General features: G+C 45.8%; 1 long non-coding RNA gene across 3 annotated transcripts; it reads right to left on the bottom strand.

Moving 5' to 3' along the window:
• Window positions 1–363: 363 nt before the first annotated feature.
• Window positions 364–13,081, bottom strand: LOC311343204. 3 transcript variants are annotated; one of them, XR_014633468.1, is made up of 4 exons: window positions 12,709–13,081; window positions 5,242–5,361; window positions 880–1,062; window positions 364–535 (listed from the first exon to the last, which is right to left on the bottom strand). It is a non-coding gene; the product is annotated as an uncharacterized lncRNA (long non-coding RNA). The 3 variants fall into 3 exon arrangements; XR_014633469.1 differs by lacking the exon at window positions 12,709–13,081 and adding an exon at window positions 5,731–5,861; XR_014633470.1 differs by lacking the exon at window positions 12,709–13,081 and adding an exon at window positions 5,619–5,750.
• Between the last annotated feature and the right edge of the window lie 3,189 nt (window positions 13,082–16,270).

Here is a 16,270-nt window from a genome sequence, read left to right as displayed (position 1 = left end):
GTTATGAATGGTTAGTAATGTTATGAATGGTTAGTAATGGTTATGAATGGTTATGAATGGTTATGAATGGTTATGAATGGTTATGAATGGTTAGTAATGGTTATGAATGGTTAGTAATGGTTATGAATGGTTAGTAATGGTTAGTAATGGTTATGAATGGTTAGTAATGGTTATGCATGGCTCTCTGAAGGATGAGCGACTCACGGATAGATTTATATTTTCACATGAAATTGATCCAGTGATCATTCAAACCACCATCACTGTAGTTCTGCAGCCAGCCAGCAGGGGGCGTCGGCGGACTGCCCCTGCTGGCTGGCTGTCAACACTAGAACACTGATACCTGTTCAGGTCTCTCACCTCTGTGTCCGTCCTGATCCAACACTGCCCGCCAGCCCTCTCCACATCTGCCACAACATCTGGAAGCTGTGACCAGCAGGATCTACCACGCCATCTGCACGTCTCCATGGCAACTGCGGTGGGATGCCAAGTGGACGGGACTCCAGGTGGAGGTAGTGGGGAAAACACAGGGGAGGGCCTGAGGGAGGAGGAGGTGGAGTTAGCTACCAGAATCTGGTACAAGTTATATTACACCACCTCCACCAGACTGTAAGCCTACTACACCACCTCCACCAGACTGTAAGCCTACTGCCTACAGCCTGTGTATCCTCACCTCTTATTGTTGGGTAAGGCTTACATTGTACGTTTCAGATAGTTATATTATGGTTTCCTCATGTATACATCAGTACGAATGTGTGATGAAAAAAACACGGTGTTTCACAAAACATGACCATATATGAAGTCATTTCCTTTTTTGTTGTGTGGGACGTGTACATGTATGTGTATGTACATGTGCCGTGGAACCAGAGTCAATACTCGTACCTTAAGACAAGAGTCAGAGGAGTGGAGGTTCTTGTAAGGAAACTCTTCTAAACAAGAACAGGAAGTGGCTCTACTTAGGATCCCTCTGGGATTGGCCGATAGCGGGCACCCCCTCCGATGCGAGCTGGGCGTAAGGTGTGACATGGCGGTGACATTATGACTGGAGCATTCCACTCAGAATCCCTGAAACAACATGGAGACACGCAAACAGATTAGTCACCAATCACATCGCTGGGAGTGGACAAGACCAGGTCATGAAGGAACAACACGTGAGGAACAATCAAATATGCAAAGTCTGAATAATCACATCAAGTAGATGAAGAGTGTTCCTGAAAAGAGAAGGAGAGAGAGGGGTAGAGAGAGAGAGAGAGAGAGAGAGAGAGAGAGAGAGAGAGGAGAGAGAGAGAGAGAGAGAGAGAGAGAGAGAGAGAAAGAAAGAAAGAGAGCGATAAAGGGAGAGAGAGATACATACATAGATAGAGAGGGATAGAGAGAGAGAGACCAAAGGCTTGCTGGTTCCAGGCCCACTTGGACCAGAATTTGGAAATGAATCAGAGGAACAGGGGGTGAGGAGTGGGGTGTCACCCGGAGCTGTTGCCATGGCGACAAGACGCCTGATGACAACAGCTCCTTTGTGCTTTGCAGCAAAGAGGGAAAGACCGAGAGAAAGCAAGAAAGACTGAGAGAAAGAAAGAAGAAGGAGAGAACGAGAGAAAGCAAGAAAGAAAGTGGGAAAGAATGAAAGAGTGAAAGAAGGCTTTTCCTGTACTGTTGTATATTAGGCTCTGACATCTGAACCTTGACACATGGTTGTAAGGGACAGCAGTTTACTTTGGGGTGGATCCCTGTGAGAGCTACCAGCGCCGGCCAAAATACCAGAACATCAGCCTTTCTACTAATAGCTACCAAAGGCCGCTATTAAAAGACTGGTCACTTTTTCCCAACTGGGTGGAAGTGAGCTTTGTTTTGAAATCACGTCCGCGTTGCATTTTTACGGACAGATTAGCCATAGTTTTCTTTTCATTGTTCATCGACAGTGGGTGGTGGAGGCCGTTCATTAACTGAAAATAATGATGGCTCAGGGGTTAAAGGTCACACGACTGACCAACCCATAGAGCGAGAGAGTGTGTGAGGATCATTTATAATCAATGTTTACTCAATGGTAAGAAGAGTGATGTGATAGATAGAAAGAGTGAGAGGGGGAAAGTGGAATAGGCAAACAACGAACCAAGAGTGTGTTTACAGAACTAACACAGGCCAGTGCTGGCAAGACAGTCACATACTAATCCACAGACATCATACTCCAATATTATAAGCAACATCATAGACTGAGTTAAACCCATCTGCACCCAGGCATGCCTGCAGTATACCATGCATCCTCAGAGGCAGAGAGGAGGGAGAAGCAAGGACAAAGGAGAAATTGCACACAAACACACAAGAAGCTGACCAATGAACGCAGGCAGAGCCGTGCGTCGAACAATAGATTAGTTTGTACTTTCTCCAATTGTCTATCGTGGAGAACAGGTGGCAGAGCGTCCCCTGGGCGTCTACCCAGAGGCGAACGAGGCGCGACGGAACGGGGGGGGCGGTGCGGAGACCCAGTATTTATAGACTCCTCCTCAGGAGTCTGAGTCGGTGGGAATCCCTCAGGACTCGTTGTTGGTCCTGTATTATTTCCCACATGTATTTCAAACAAGCTGTTACGCTATGAGGGAGCTGGCACCCTTCAGCGTAGGGGGTAGGGGTAGGGGGTAGGGGGTAGGGGGCAGGGGGTAGGGGGTAGGGGGTAGGGGGCTGGCTGACGTGGAGGCTGGGGGGCTTCCAGCACCCATGCTCCATGGTTGTCCATGGAGCCGCCGAGCCAAGATGCATGCCAAGTGTATGAAAAGTGCAAACAGCACACACACTTAATTAATAAAGAGTTCTATGGCCAGGATAAATCTGGCCTGGATTCATGAACTACATTGTGTTTTTGTATGTGTGTGTGAGTGTGAGTGTGAGTGTGAGTGTGTGTGTGTGTGTGTGTGTGTGTGTGTGGGAGTATGTGAAAGGCCACGTCTCAAGACCCCGGGTCAGAGGGCCCAGGCCACTTCAGGACATGTGTGGCTTCATGAGTTTCCTGTTGTCGTGGTGACACTGAGACGCCGGAGCAGCTGGCAGCAAGACCGCTTGAAAGACAACATGAAACTACATTTCCTCAACCCTAGGAAGCATCGACCACGATTGTCATGCTATTTCACAATCAACTGGGACCTTAAACGTCAACATCACCTCCTCCAGAACAGAGCTGTTTCTGTGATCGCTGTCACAAGCTAGAGCAGCGGGCAGGCACAACATTCCAGCCGATAGGAAATATGCAGGGGTCTGACCCACAGTGAAAGTAAGCAGTAGGCAGACCTAAGGTGATGCAAGCAGTAGGCAGCAGGCCTATGATGTACTAACAGTAGGCAGTAGACCTATGATGTACTAACAGTAGGCAGCAGGCCTATGATGTACTAACAGTAGACAGCAGACCTATGATGTACTAACAGTAGGCAGCAGGCCTATGATGTACTAACAGTAGGCAGCAGGCCTATGATGTACTAAGCAGTAGGCAGTAGGCCTATGATGTACTAACAGTAGGCAGCAGACCTATGATGTACTAAGCAGTAGGCCCTCCCAGTATCACCAATCTGGCCTTTCTTTGGTAATGTGACACATCTCCATATGCCATGGGATAGACCAACTGATGTGTTAAAGAGCCCCTATTTTACCAGCCCTTGTTTGTCACATGACCAAAGACAGTCCAGAATTCCATATTATAGTATAGCATGAGTAATTCTAATGATGTCACGTATTATATTGATTTTGAGATGCTCATAACAGTACAGTACTATTAATTGATCAATGATTAATTCCTCTACATGTTAATCAGTCTAGAGGAATATGATCAATCATGTGCACAAGTGCATGCAGTTATTACACACACACACACACACACACACAGACACACACAGGTGGGAATGTCCTATACTATATTACATATAGTATCGATTATACTCTGACTCAGGGCACAACTACTGGACCAGTTCCTCTGTTTACTTCCTGGTGTCGTCTTCCTACCTCCTCTGTGATTGGGTGGCTGGTATGAGTACATTTTGGTGTCGACATGTACCACCACACGCTTCTGACACACATCGGGCTGAATCTATGGTGTAACCCGAGACCAGTGTTTACCAGAGATGGTGCTCTGCCAAAAAACAGCTGGTTAATCTTTGATTACTATAAGGAACACGCAAAAGCAACTCTGTTTTCCCAAGGCACACCACGGCAACCGGTTATGTTTTGAAGAAAATAACAAAAAAACCACAGAGAAACCATGGTGAAAAACGCTTTAGCTTCAACGACAAAACCACAAGCCTTTTCTCAGCTCACTTCCACCTCCACTCCCTTGTGTGGCGAGCGCGACACGCCCCTCCGCCTGGCTTCACTTCTTCCACGCGCGGTGACCTTGGGCACGGGCCCGCGGTGACCTGACAGCTTGTTGGATGGAGCTCCTCCTACGTGACCCTTGACCCCCAGCGTGTCGGTGAGGTTACGCTAAACTAAAAACTGAGCTGATGATACGGCGCCCACTCATACTGTGTCGCCTTATCCCATCGGATATGACGAGAATGAAATGGGCTAAAATCAACAACAAGACGTGTTTAGTTGGTCCTGGAAGGGGGGGGGGGGGGGGGGGGGGGGTCAAGGCTACTTGCTGACACACAATGACGCTAGGGCTGACAATGACACAAGCACATTTAACCATACAAAACACACAAAACTCTACATTACCTGTTGATTGGGTTACAGATGCTGTTTAAAGTTGTGTGTTTGTATACAGTGTATACAAGGAGGGGGCATGGACTAGAGTTACACAACGCACACACACATACGCACACACACACACACACACACACACACACACACACACACACACACACACACACACACACACACACACACACACACACACACACACACACACACACACAGTGGCTGTTAAGTCGAGGGGGGGGGTTTAAGCTAAACTGACAGTCGGGTGACATAGTTGCTGAGGAAGCTGTTTGACATACTGTCGCTCTCTCTATCTATGCCTGTCTGTCTGTCAGCCTGTCTCTCTGGTCCCGGCTGTTGGTGGGTTAATCAGACACCATCACGCCTTTGCTCTTTGATTTGTTCCACAAGTTTAAAAGTGAATTATCTGACCCACTGTCTCTCTTATCACCTTTCTCCTTTTTGTTCGGTCAGCTGTTGATAACATCAGGCTGTCTGCTGAGCAGTGTGGAGGTCTGCCTTACATTACGGTCTCGCTGAAAGAGAACTTGTTGTGACACTTACCCCCACAGACAGATGGTATCTTCCTCTCTCGCTCGCTCTCGTCTTTACTTCAGCCGGGGCTGCTCACTCGCCCTCTTTCTCTCTAGCTCCTCAGCTATGTGGCTCCGGGCTTCCTTCCTCCTGAATGGGTGGAGTTTTCACAGAGAGACAGAGAGACAGAGAGAGAGAGAGAGAGAGAGTTTTCACAGAGAGACAGAGAGACAGAGAGACAGAGAGAGAGAGAGAGAGAGAGAGCAGGTCAGGTTGGTATGCCCTCAGCAGGCTTGTGTATCATGGTAGTCCCAACACAGTCTCTCTCTCTCTCTACATAAAGAATAAAACCCCATCAACAAGCCCCCCCCCCTTTCCTTATGAATACAAACAGGCTCTTCACACACCAGCTCTCTCCCTCTCTTTCCTCCCCTCCTCCATGTTACTGGCTCTTCTCTCTCTCTGTTGGTCTTTTCCCCTCTCTCTCTCTCTTGCTCGCTCTCTCTCTCTCTCTCTCACCCTTGCTCTGAAGAATGATCACGCCTCTCCTCTCATTCTGTCCCGTCTTGTGACGAGTTTCCACCTCTACCATATCTCTCTCTGTGTGTTATTCTCTCCTCTCAGCTGGTGGAGCGAGCCGTCCTCTGCTCACTCAGCACTGAAGGCATGGAGTGGAGCGAGAGGAGGGCGGGGAGGGGGTTGGATTCCTGCGAGCTGATTGGCCAGAGGAAGGTGGGGTTCAGCTGTGATCCTGATTGGTCAGAGGGGTGAGGGGGGTTGTGAGGCACCAGCCTCTTACTTACTCCTGTTAGGCCTGTTTTACAGACCAAAGAACCATGTGTGTGTGTGTGTGTGTGTGTGTGTGAACAGCAGGGAATCAGGTAATGCCTGAGAGAGTAAATATGCAAACACACACACCCACACACACCCACACACACACACACACAGATGATCTGTGGACACAAACTTAGTGCATGTGAAAACTTTATCAGCTGAGCTGCAGAAGCTGGCCACACTTCCTGTGTGTGTGTGTGTGTGTGTGTGTGTGTGTGTGTGTGTGTGTGTGTGTGTGTGTGTGTGTGTGTGTGTGTGTGTGTGTGTGTGTGTGTGTGTGAACTAATAAGGAACAGCATGTTGACTTGCCGTGCGCTATTTCAGACAGCCTGCTGGGGTATCACACACACACACACACACACACACACACACACACACACACACACACACACACACACACACACACACACACACACACACACACACACACACACACACTTGCAGGAAACCCCAGTCAAAGTCTGAATGGAACTTTGTTATTATGTATGAACTACAACAACAACAAAAAAGCCTGCATAAATAACGGATACATTTAAATACATATACAACGAATATGACGCCACTGTTTGCCTGCACTTTTTCTATAGGTCAGATTTCAACTTTAGTTTATTCTGCTTTGCCAGTGAAACGTTATCTGTCAGCGACAGATAGAGGGCAGAATAGGTAGGAAGGGAGGCCCAGAGAGAGATAGGGACAGAATACAGAGGGAGATAAAGAGAGACATCTGAAGCTATTTCTGTGTTTCTATTCTGAGGGAGAAGAAGAAGCCCTTCCTGTTCAGATGGTTCTGGATTTAAGCAATGTGATGTCGCTGAAGGGCAGCTGCTTTTAATCGTCCTTCTTTTCCTGGCTTGTATATTGGTGTGGGATTATAAACCAGTCAAACAGAGATAAGAACAGTCACACACACACACACACACATACACACACACACACACACTTGAACACACACACACACGCACACACACACGCACACACACACACACATGCTTGCACACACAAACAATGTACGTGGTGGTGCGTGTGGTTGTGAATATGCACGCGCATTTGTGTGGGTTGCGTTTCTTTTCTTTTATTACGTTCAAGAAAAATAAATCCACCCTCTAATTGATCCCTCTCTCTCTCTCTGTACTCGTCCCCTGATCCCTCGGTCATCTCTCGACCTCGGTCTTCTCAATCCACTCTGCGCTCGGAATACGCTCAATGAATCACCGTGAAAGAACCCCCCCCCACACACACACACACACACACACACACACACACAAACACACACACACACACAAACACAAACACACACACACACACACACACACTCCTTTGCAGGAACCAGGCTGAAGGTCAGTGAGAGTTAAAGGGTTAATCCTGAGGACAGCCCGCAGCCCTGCTCACCCACCCCCCACCTCGACACACAAACACTGGGTCAGCCCCCACCTATTAGAGAGAAGACCCACCTACTGGTGTTATTTACAGTCACAATGTCGTTGATATATCCACCGACGCGTTAATCATGACAAAGGCCAGATCAACGAGCGTGTGTGTGATACACTGGAGGCTGTGTCTGTTAAGGCCCATCTCTTGTCTTTGCTCCACGGACCATTTTTACCATTTTCTAATTGACTGTCTAGTGGGCGGAGTGAGAGCGGCGGTGTCGCTGCGTCTCTCCTCACAACGCTTTGTGTGTTCACCGTGCACTGGCTGCCATGGAGCAGCGTTTGTGATGACGAGCACGCAAACTTTGTGCGCACACCGGACGAGGCACTGCCCGTTCTGGACGGTGGTCCGGGGTCCCGGCCCCCCCCGCGCTGGGGAGCGATTCTTAACAGGGGTGTGAGGATCCAGACTGTGAGTCCCTCGGTGCTCCACGCGTTCACCCAGCAGCGACGAGCACCAGGGCCGAGGTGGGCTACCAGGAAGGGGAGGGCGGGGGGGGTTCTCAGACACAAAAGAGTAGATCTCCCAGACATTCAATGATGAAGCAATCAAGGACAAAAAAAAAAAGAGAGAAAGAGAGAGGGAGAGAGGGAGAGGGGGGGGGGGGGGAGAGAGAGCATGGCATACTGCCTCGAAGCATAGGATTAGGCTTAGCTGCTAGCATGATGCTAATTGGATATTGCTCATTCATTTGGGCTTCCGAATCGACATTAAACACATAAAACAATGAGCCAATTCTAGAGCATCAACAAAACACCCCAAAAACGGACCACACACTATATGATCACTTATAATCACTAGCGCAGTGCAAGTCCAAAACGCGCCTGTTTGGAACAGGCTGGTGGCAGTTGGCCGCCCATACTGCTGCTTTCTCAAGAGCCTCTGGTCCAAACAACCTCCCACTGGACACTGCACCTCCTCGAGCCCTCACCCATACAAGTGTCAAGTCAATCGGGTGAACGGTTGTCGAGAAATTCAAAGGAAAGGCGTACATACGTACGTATGAAGGCCCCTTGCATTTTAGTGAGGAGTTATGACAAGGCTTCAAAGACACACGTCATTTGATATTTTTGAAAGTTATCCAACACGATTAAATAAATCATATTTAATCAGAATTAGATCAATCAATACTTTCAAGATAGAGATATCTAGATAGAATTGATAAATGCTTTGTTCAACCCCAAGGGGGTTGTTACAGCATCATACAAAAAACGAAATCAATATCCACACAGATAATTAAAATCAATATGGTGTACACACGGTGTTATCATATAAAGTGTGTGGTGAAACTCAATTGCTCTTCATCACCCTCTTGATCGAGAGAGACGAAGGAGAGGAACCAAACACACGCAGTGATGTCATCACAGGTTGTCCCCGCGCATCCTAGCAACGTTAGCTGTAGGGTGTCGAGGCTCAAGGCCTACTGAAATCTTTAAGCAAGCAACATCCTAGTCATGCTACAAACGCATACACACACACTCATGCTACACACACACACACACACACACACACACTCATGCATGTGTGTGTGTGTGTGTGTGTGTGTGTAGCATGAGTGTGTGTGTGTGTGTGTGTGTGTGTGTGTGTGTGTGTGTGTGTGTGTGTGTGTGTGTGTGTGTGTGTGTGTAGCATGAGTGCGTGCGTGTATGTTTTTTAATTTGACAAGTGGCTGTATTGAGTCATGCAGACTGTGGTAATCTCCCTGCCATTACCCCAGTAGAGACAGAGAACGGGGCTAAGATAGGCCTTTTAATAATAGAGATAATTAATAATAGAGGCTACACACACCCAGCAACACAACACCATCTGATTCATGCTGGTGGCATCTTGTTTAATCCGCGTTGTAAGAATGTGCTGCTTATGCCCGGGTTCTGACCGGCCAGAACTGGCTCCATTAACGGAGCCCAGGGCAGAGGGCTTGATTACCAACATAATCCCGGACGCAGATCTGGTGGAGGTGATGGCTTGGAATATCTCCAAGATGGGTTACTGGGTTGACACATCACGATGACAGTTGCAGTTGGCTTGGCAACCAAGGCAACGATTTTGCAACTTGTCTCATTCCACCATTTTGAAAACCTAGAACTCATTGAAGCACTTTGCCTTTTGCTCGGTTACTGTACATGTGTAACACACACACACACACACACACACACACACACACACACACACACACACACACACACACACACACACACACACACACACACACACACACACACACACACACACACACACACACAGCTTGTGTTTTATTATCAGGAGTGGACAGAGTACCACGGTTATAGTTACACTTCACTGCACCTGTGCTATTTAAAGAGCTGTGGAACATTCTGTCATTCTGATAGTAGGGCTATAACACACACACGCATGCGCACACATGCACGGGCACACACACACGCACACGCACACACACACACACACACACACACACACACGCCCACCTGTAGGAACTCATTTAAACGTACTGAGTAACTTCACCTGTATGCATGAAATCTGTTTAGCTGAACAAACTGTTCCAGCTTGTATCTCCTTCCCCATATCGCTGCCAACCTTTCAAATAGGACTAGTCTGTACACACCCCGTACTGAAGTTTTAACGCAGGTTTTCACACAAACACACATATTAGTACAATTCTACTTTCTAAGAGTACCCTTCATTTTAATAGCCATGTGCATACACACACACAGCCCATTGGTAAAGACATGGACATATGGTGCATATAGGGCCTCACTATTTGTATTCATGATTCATGCATGTGCACAAGACAGGACGGAAAGAAATAACATGGAGATCGATAAAGCCTTTGAGCGGTGATTAGCCGTAATCATCTGCAATATCCCACATCAAACCCTGCTGAGTCACATGAACAAAGTAAGCCTTCATATCATTTGAGGGATAGAGACAGACAGAGAGCGAGACAGTGACACAGAGCCAGAGAGAGACAGAGACAGAGAGAGAGAGAGAGAGCCGGAGAGAGACAGAGACAGAGACAGAGCCAGAGAGAGACAGACAGAGACAGACAGAGACATAGAGACAGAGACATAGAGACAGAGAGACAGAGAGAGAGAGAGAGAGAGAGAGAGAGAGAGAGAGAGAGAGAGTGTACATGCAGAGCATACAGAGTATACAAGTGCTTACCCTGCCAAACTGCGACCACACTCCTTAAACATGTTCTCTGATGTGTCACATGACATTTGATGGACATGTTATATAGTCTCAAGGGTGACTCAGATCCAAAACACATCATGATACCAGGGAGGACACACATGGGCATGTAGAGGCAAGGTTATACATATATATACACACTGCATACACACACACACACACACACACACACACACACACACGCATACAAACATACCTACATATATATATATATATATATATATATATATATATATATATATATATAAACACATGCATAAATGCATACATACATACATACACAGACAACGACAATAAATAGTTGAATGGTAAAGTAATGTGGTAATGTAACGTGTGGTAATGTGTGGGTAGTGGGTGAACAGGCAGGTGCATCAGGCCTTAGGACCCTGGGCTTCTCTTATCAGAGCCCACACCTTGCATTGGGTGTTGTGGTTACAGTGCAGTTCTGCATGACGTCAGACACAGCTGAGGACAAAGACGCTTTCTTGGTATGTGTGTGCTGGTGCACATGTGTGTGTGTGTGTGTGTGTGTGTGTGTGTGTGTGTGTGTGTGTGTGTGTGTGTGTGTGTGTGTGTGTGTGTGTGTGTGTGTGTGTGTGTGTGTGTTGGTGCACGTGTGTGTGTGTGTGTGTGTGTGTGTGTGTGTGTGGGGGGGGGGGGGCTGTGTGTGTGTAATGGCAAGTCACAGATAAGAATTTGGTACACATTTTTCCATCTCAACCATCCAAGGTTACAGGTTTACAATAAGGGTACAATATAAAAAGATAGATTAACCCTAAACGTAATTATTAACCAATGGTGTTCATGTTAACTAAGGCAATGGTATTCATGTTTACTAGGGTTTTAACTTTTTAACACATTATTTAAGGGTTAGGGTTTACCCGGCCTTAACACTAACCCACTAGCCCTCACCCTTACCCTAACCTTATCCCTAAATCAAATGATATTTTTTATATAGTAATGCTTAGTACTACATTAGCTGCATTAACTAATGTCAATTAATGGTTTCTAGACCATTCGTTAACAGTGAGTTACTGTGAGGTAATGCTTATTACAGCATTAACCAATGTTAATTAATGGTTAATACCCTTAGTACACTTATTGCAGTAGAGTGTCACTACATTTAGCACACACGCTTGAAAACATTACACAATCGGCAGATGACACAATGCGTGTGTACTACTTGTGTGAATGTGCGTTTCTGTCAGTGCACTGCCATCGCGCCCTGCACGCTAGGACAAAGGGAGCCGGGGGAGTTCAGAGTTCTGCGGAATAATAATACACCCTAACTCACAGTCTACTCTAGATTAATCACCAACGAACAGCTGAACACCAAGATAACAATAAGCAGGCCCCGTGCGTCCAGGACTCCCTTGCAAACCCCTGTACAGCTTTTCTCCTGCTGATACCGTCATAATCTCACAGATTTATGCTCCAGTAGCGGTGCTCGCTACCCTGCATTTCTATGCAATTTCGTGCACGCGTGCGTGCGTGTGTGTTGGGAGATAAAGGTGTGCAAAGTTCAGCACAGAACAATAATCGCGAGTCCTATCAATATTTCTGTCGCCTCTGCAAAATGCACACACACACGCACGGGCGCGCGCCCACACACACACACACACACACACACACACACACACACACACACACACACACACACACACACACACACACACACACACACACACACACACACACACACACACACACACACACGCACACGCGAACACATAGACAAGACGAGTGGGGCAGGCAGACAAAGCTGGGGAACGCCCCCTACACACTGCAAGATATGGCCAGCGACTGCTGTCATGTCATCAGCTGCTGCTTCGCTCAGATTCACATAAATTCCTCCAGATAGTTTGAAAAATGTCACACACATATTATGCTCACATATTCCGAGGGTGTAAACAGACAGAGTTACAGAGTATATTGTAAAAGAAGACACTGCACGCTGAACACCGCCAGGTGTCAAAGTGAGCATGATGTGAGGCTATGGTGGGTGTATGATTAAAGACATTGGATGGATTAGCTGGCCCAAAGCTGTCAGAATAGCCTACTCACCGATACGAATGATGGTTAGTGCTGTAGAATATGTAGATTGAGAGAGGTGATGCAGAGGACTGGCAGCCAGGCGTGTTCCCCTCCTTTCGAGTTTGGCCTTTTTTTTACCTTGTATCCGTGTTGCTGTGTTCTCTCGATTCTGATCGGATCCGAACAGCTCTGGTTTGGCTTGAGATCTGCCTGAGCAGGCTAAATAGGGCCAGCTCGTTGTTCGGATCGAGGTGAAGATGTCCAGTGGATCCAGTTGGATCGTTGGACGTTAAAGCCACTGTTCGATACAGTGGGCGGTTTGTGGTCTCCGTCTTCTTCAACCTTGCCACATAGCTCTCTGGTTCGCTGTCTCTGTCCCTCCTCTGGTTTGTTTGCTGCTGGTGACTACCCTACCGTCTACTTCGTTGTTACAGTTTTTTTTTTTTTTTTTACAATGACTGTCTCTTTAAAAGACGCCGTTTCCGGGGTTTGGTGGATATGAATAGGGGGCGGGACCCCGTCCAGCTGAGCCTCTGTCATTTAAGCCATTGGTCACATTCTCGTCGATTGCCCAATCCGGGTTTGAGGTTACGCCTCCTTTTGAAAATACGCAAATCTATTAAAAAAACTCTCCACCTGATTGGTTCTCTGATTAGTATAGGACACACCCCATACACGTGCTTTTACTCTCCTCCCCATTCTTTAGCTCTGGGCCGCGGACAGTACTGGGCCGAGGCTGTATCCGAGAAAAAGGTTAACCATTGTGAACCTAAAAATAGATCAAGAAATACCTAATGACAATAAGGATTTGCCACTTTCAACAACATCCCAAATCAATGAGATCATATATTGGGTGTTTTGCTTACATGCAGACGACATCGTTGGTATATAAACCGCTCACACATTCCCCCCTCATTTGGACCGGATCCCAGAGGAGTGATCCACTGCCGTGCTGTCATAGAGTTAAGAATAGATCTGCTGCTGTACGCTGCATTGGCCCTTTCACCCAGGCGTCCACAGCACACTGGGCCCTGGTGTTGTTGTTGATATGAAGGGAAACAGGCAAGCGACATGGTTACAAAGCCCAGTCACTGGTTACAAAGCCCATCAAAATGGTTCATTTACTTTATCTATGTGTCCAGCAGCTTGGTTCTGGAGATGAAAGACAGAAAACGAGGAAGATAAAGAATACTAGTAGACTCAGTCTACTATACCTGGCTACGACTGTTAATAGTAAAAGTAGTAGGCTATTAGTGTGCTTCACATTATTCTGATACTACTACTATACCATAGCATAAGAAGAATGCGATATGGTATTATACATACGATTCAAATAATATAGACCTACATCATATTTACATCTTTCACAAGCTTCCTGCCGGTCAGCTTTACTTTTATTATGGAAGTTAAGACCACATTACTGCCCTCTTCTGTCAGAGTGCCCCCACTACACCACAAGTTACATTAGTGCGCTCTGCTGTCCGACTGCCCGTACTGCACTACAAGGTTCATTCATTGAGGAGCAGTAGGCCTAGTTGGTAAAGTGGATGACAGACATTTTCAAATAACATAAATAACATAACTAGGTTCATACATATTCACAATATATTAAAAATGAATACTAAAAAGACCGGAAATGATCGGATGTAATTAATTGTTCAAACCGTGGTGCAGCGTCACTCTACGCAATTTCAGACTCTGAAGATGAAGTTGGCCAGCAGAGGGAGACCTGTAGGGCTATATCTGACCTGTAGTAGGGCTATATCTGACCTGTAGGGCTATATCTGACCTGTAGAGCTATATATGACCTGTAGGGCTATATCTGACCTGTAGAGCTATTTGACTGTGCCTGGGCTTTGTATCAGCCCACTTAGATTTTTTATTTCTCTTCCCTAATTGGCTCAGAGATTACCACTTGCTTGTCAACCACAGGTGCGTGAATTGCAACACTTCCTAAAAAGAAGAGGAAGGATGCCAGGGCAGGAGCAGCAGGGCCGCTTCCAAGGGGTGGCTATAAAGACGACTAGCCCCCACCCCACGGGCCCCTCCTCCCCAGCTGACTCATCCTGATAAACCTCGATACTCACAGTGCTCTGATGGTTGGGATGATACAGATGGAAAGTAGAGGAAGGGTTTTGGACGGCTCGATTGAAATAATTAGAGTTGATGGAGATGGAGACATCTCGATGAGAAGGTCTCATGCCGAGCCATGCTTTGTGGTAGCAAACGTAAGGGACGTGCGGAGAATAAAAAGGGCCTTTGCACCGACCTGGTGCGTGCCGCTGTGCATTCTGGGTCGATGATGTTGGCTCAGAGTCCTTTCTGTTTATGGCTGGACTAGGAATTGGGCTTGAGAACTCATATTTACTGCAACCACAACTACTAAGACTCGGTGGGAAGCAGGCAGCAAGAAGAGGCAGAGTCTAACCAGTGCCTCACAACAAATGTACATCTTTTAGTCCAAAACCCATTCATATACATTTATTGTGAAATTATTCAAGCATCGACTCTGTAAATATTGCTACACAGAAATTCGGCACGTTTCACTTTGTATTCAATTGTCAAAACAAAAATTACAAACTATTATTGACATTTTTGTTTGCTTGTTGCCCTTTGCAGTTTTGCACAGTACACACAATAACCAAAACTTTTACTTGAACAATCAGTTTACATCTCACATGGAATGGCATTATTATTAAAAACTAATTATTAGTACTCAATCCTCCTACACACATTGGCGACAGAAAATTGAGTGCATTAACTCATGGTTTTCAAATATTATAAAAGGGAGCTAAATCTTAAAAACAATTATTTTTAACAAAAAGAATTTCATTTAAAAAAGCACAAATTCACAGTGCACTGAGGAATTGTAGCATACAGACTTTCTCAAACATTAAAGCCTTATTGTAACTGAATACATTTGTGTCTAATTGCCACATAAACAGTCTAATTGCCACATAAACCAGGTTGGACAGGTACCACACTTCGCTAACTACCAAGTTACTGGGGATCTCGTTTCTAATCATAACTCATTTTAATGCAGGGAAATATGTGCAAAAGGTGTCACTTTGATTGACGATGTGGCATGTGACCCAGTTGTAATTATGGGTCAGTCATAAAGTTAACTTCTCATTGAACATTACAGCAACAATACCATTGTTTCTATTTTACTTAATTCCTGGAATTATTCCATTTTATTAGCTTTTTATATATTCGTTTTTAGTCCTTGTATGTGTTATTTTCAACTTAACCCTGTTTATATTGTCATTGTGATCCTGGTTTGATGTGATGGAATGTGTAACTTAACTTTTGAAAGGTGCTTCACAAAAAAATGAAAAATCATACATATATTTATATATATATATATATATATTAGTTCTTATTATAATTATAATTTGTCAAGGTAACCATATCTGCTCACTTTATCACACAGCACATGGGTTCTCTGGCAGGTTAAGAACTGGATAACCTTTTGTAATCTAATAGTGAAATATTACTGTGAACCTCACAATCAAAAGATGGCGGTGGAGATAAGGTAATATATAATAATGTATTGATCAAGTGAATGACACAAACCTCACTCAGTGTATAT

The sequence above is a fragment of the Micromesistius poutassou genome, assembly GCF_964030765.1.
Source record: "Micromesistius poutassou genome assembly, chromosome: 5".
In the NCBI taxonomy this organism is placed as follows: Eukaryota; Metazoa; Chordata; class Actinopteri; order Gadiformes; family Gadidae; genus Micromesistius; species Micromesistius poutassou.
This window is presented reverse-complemented; position numbering and strand designations above follow the sequence as displayed.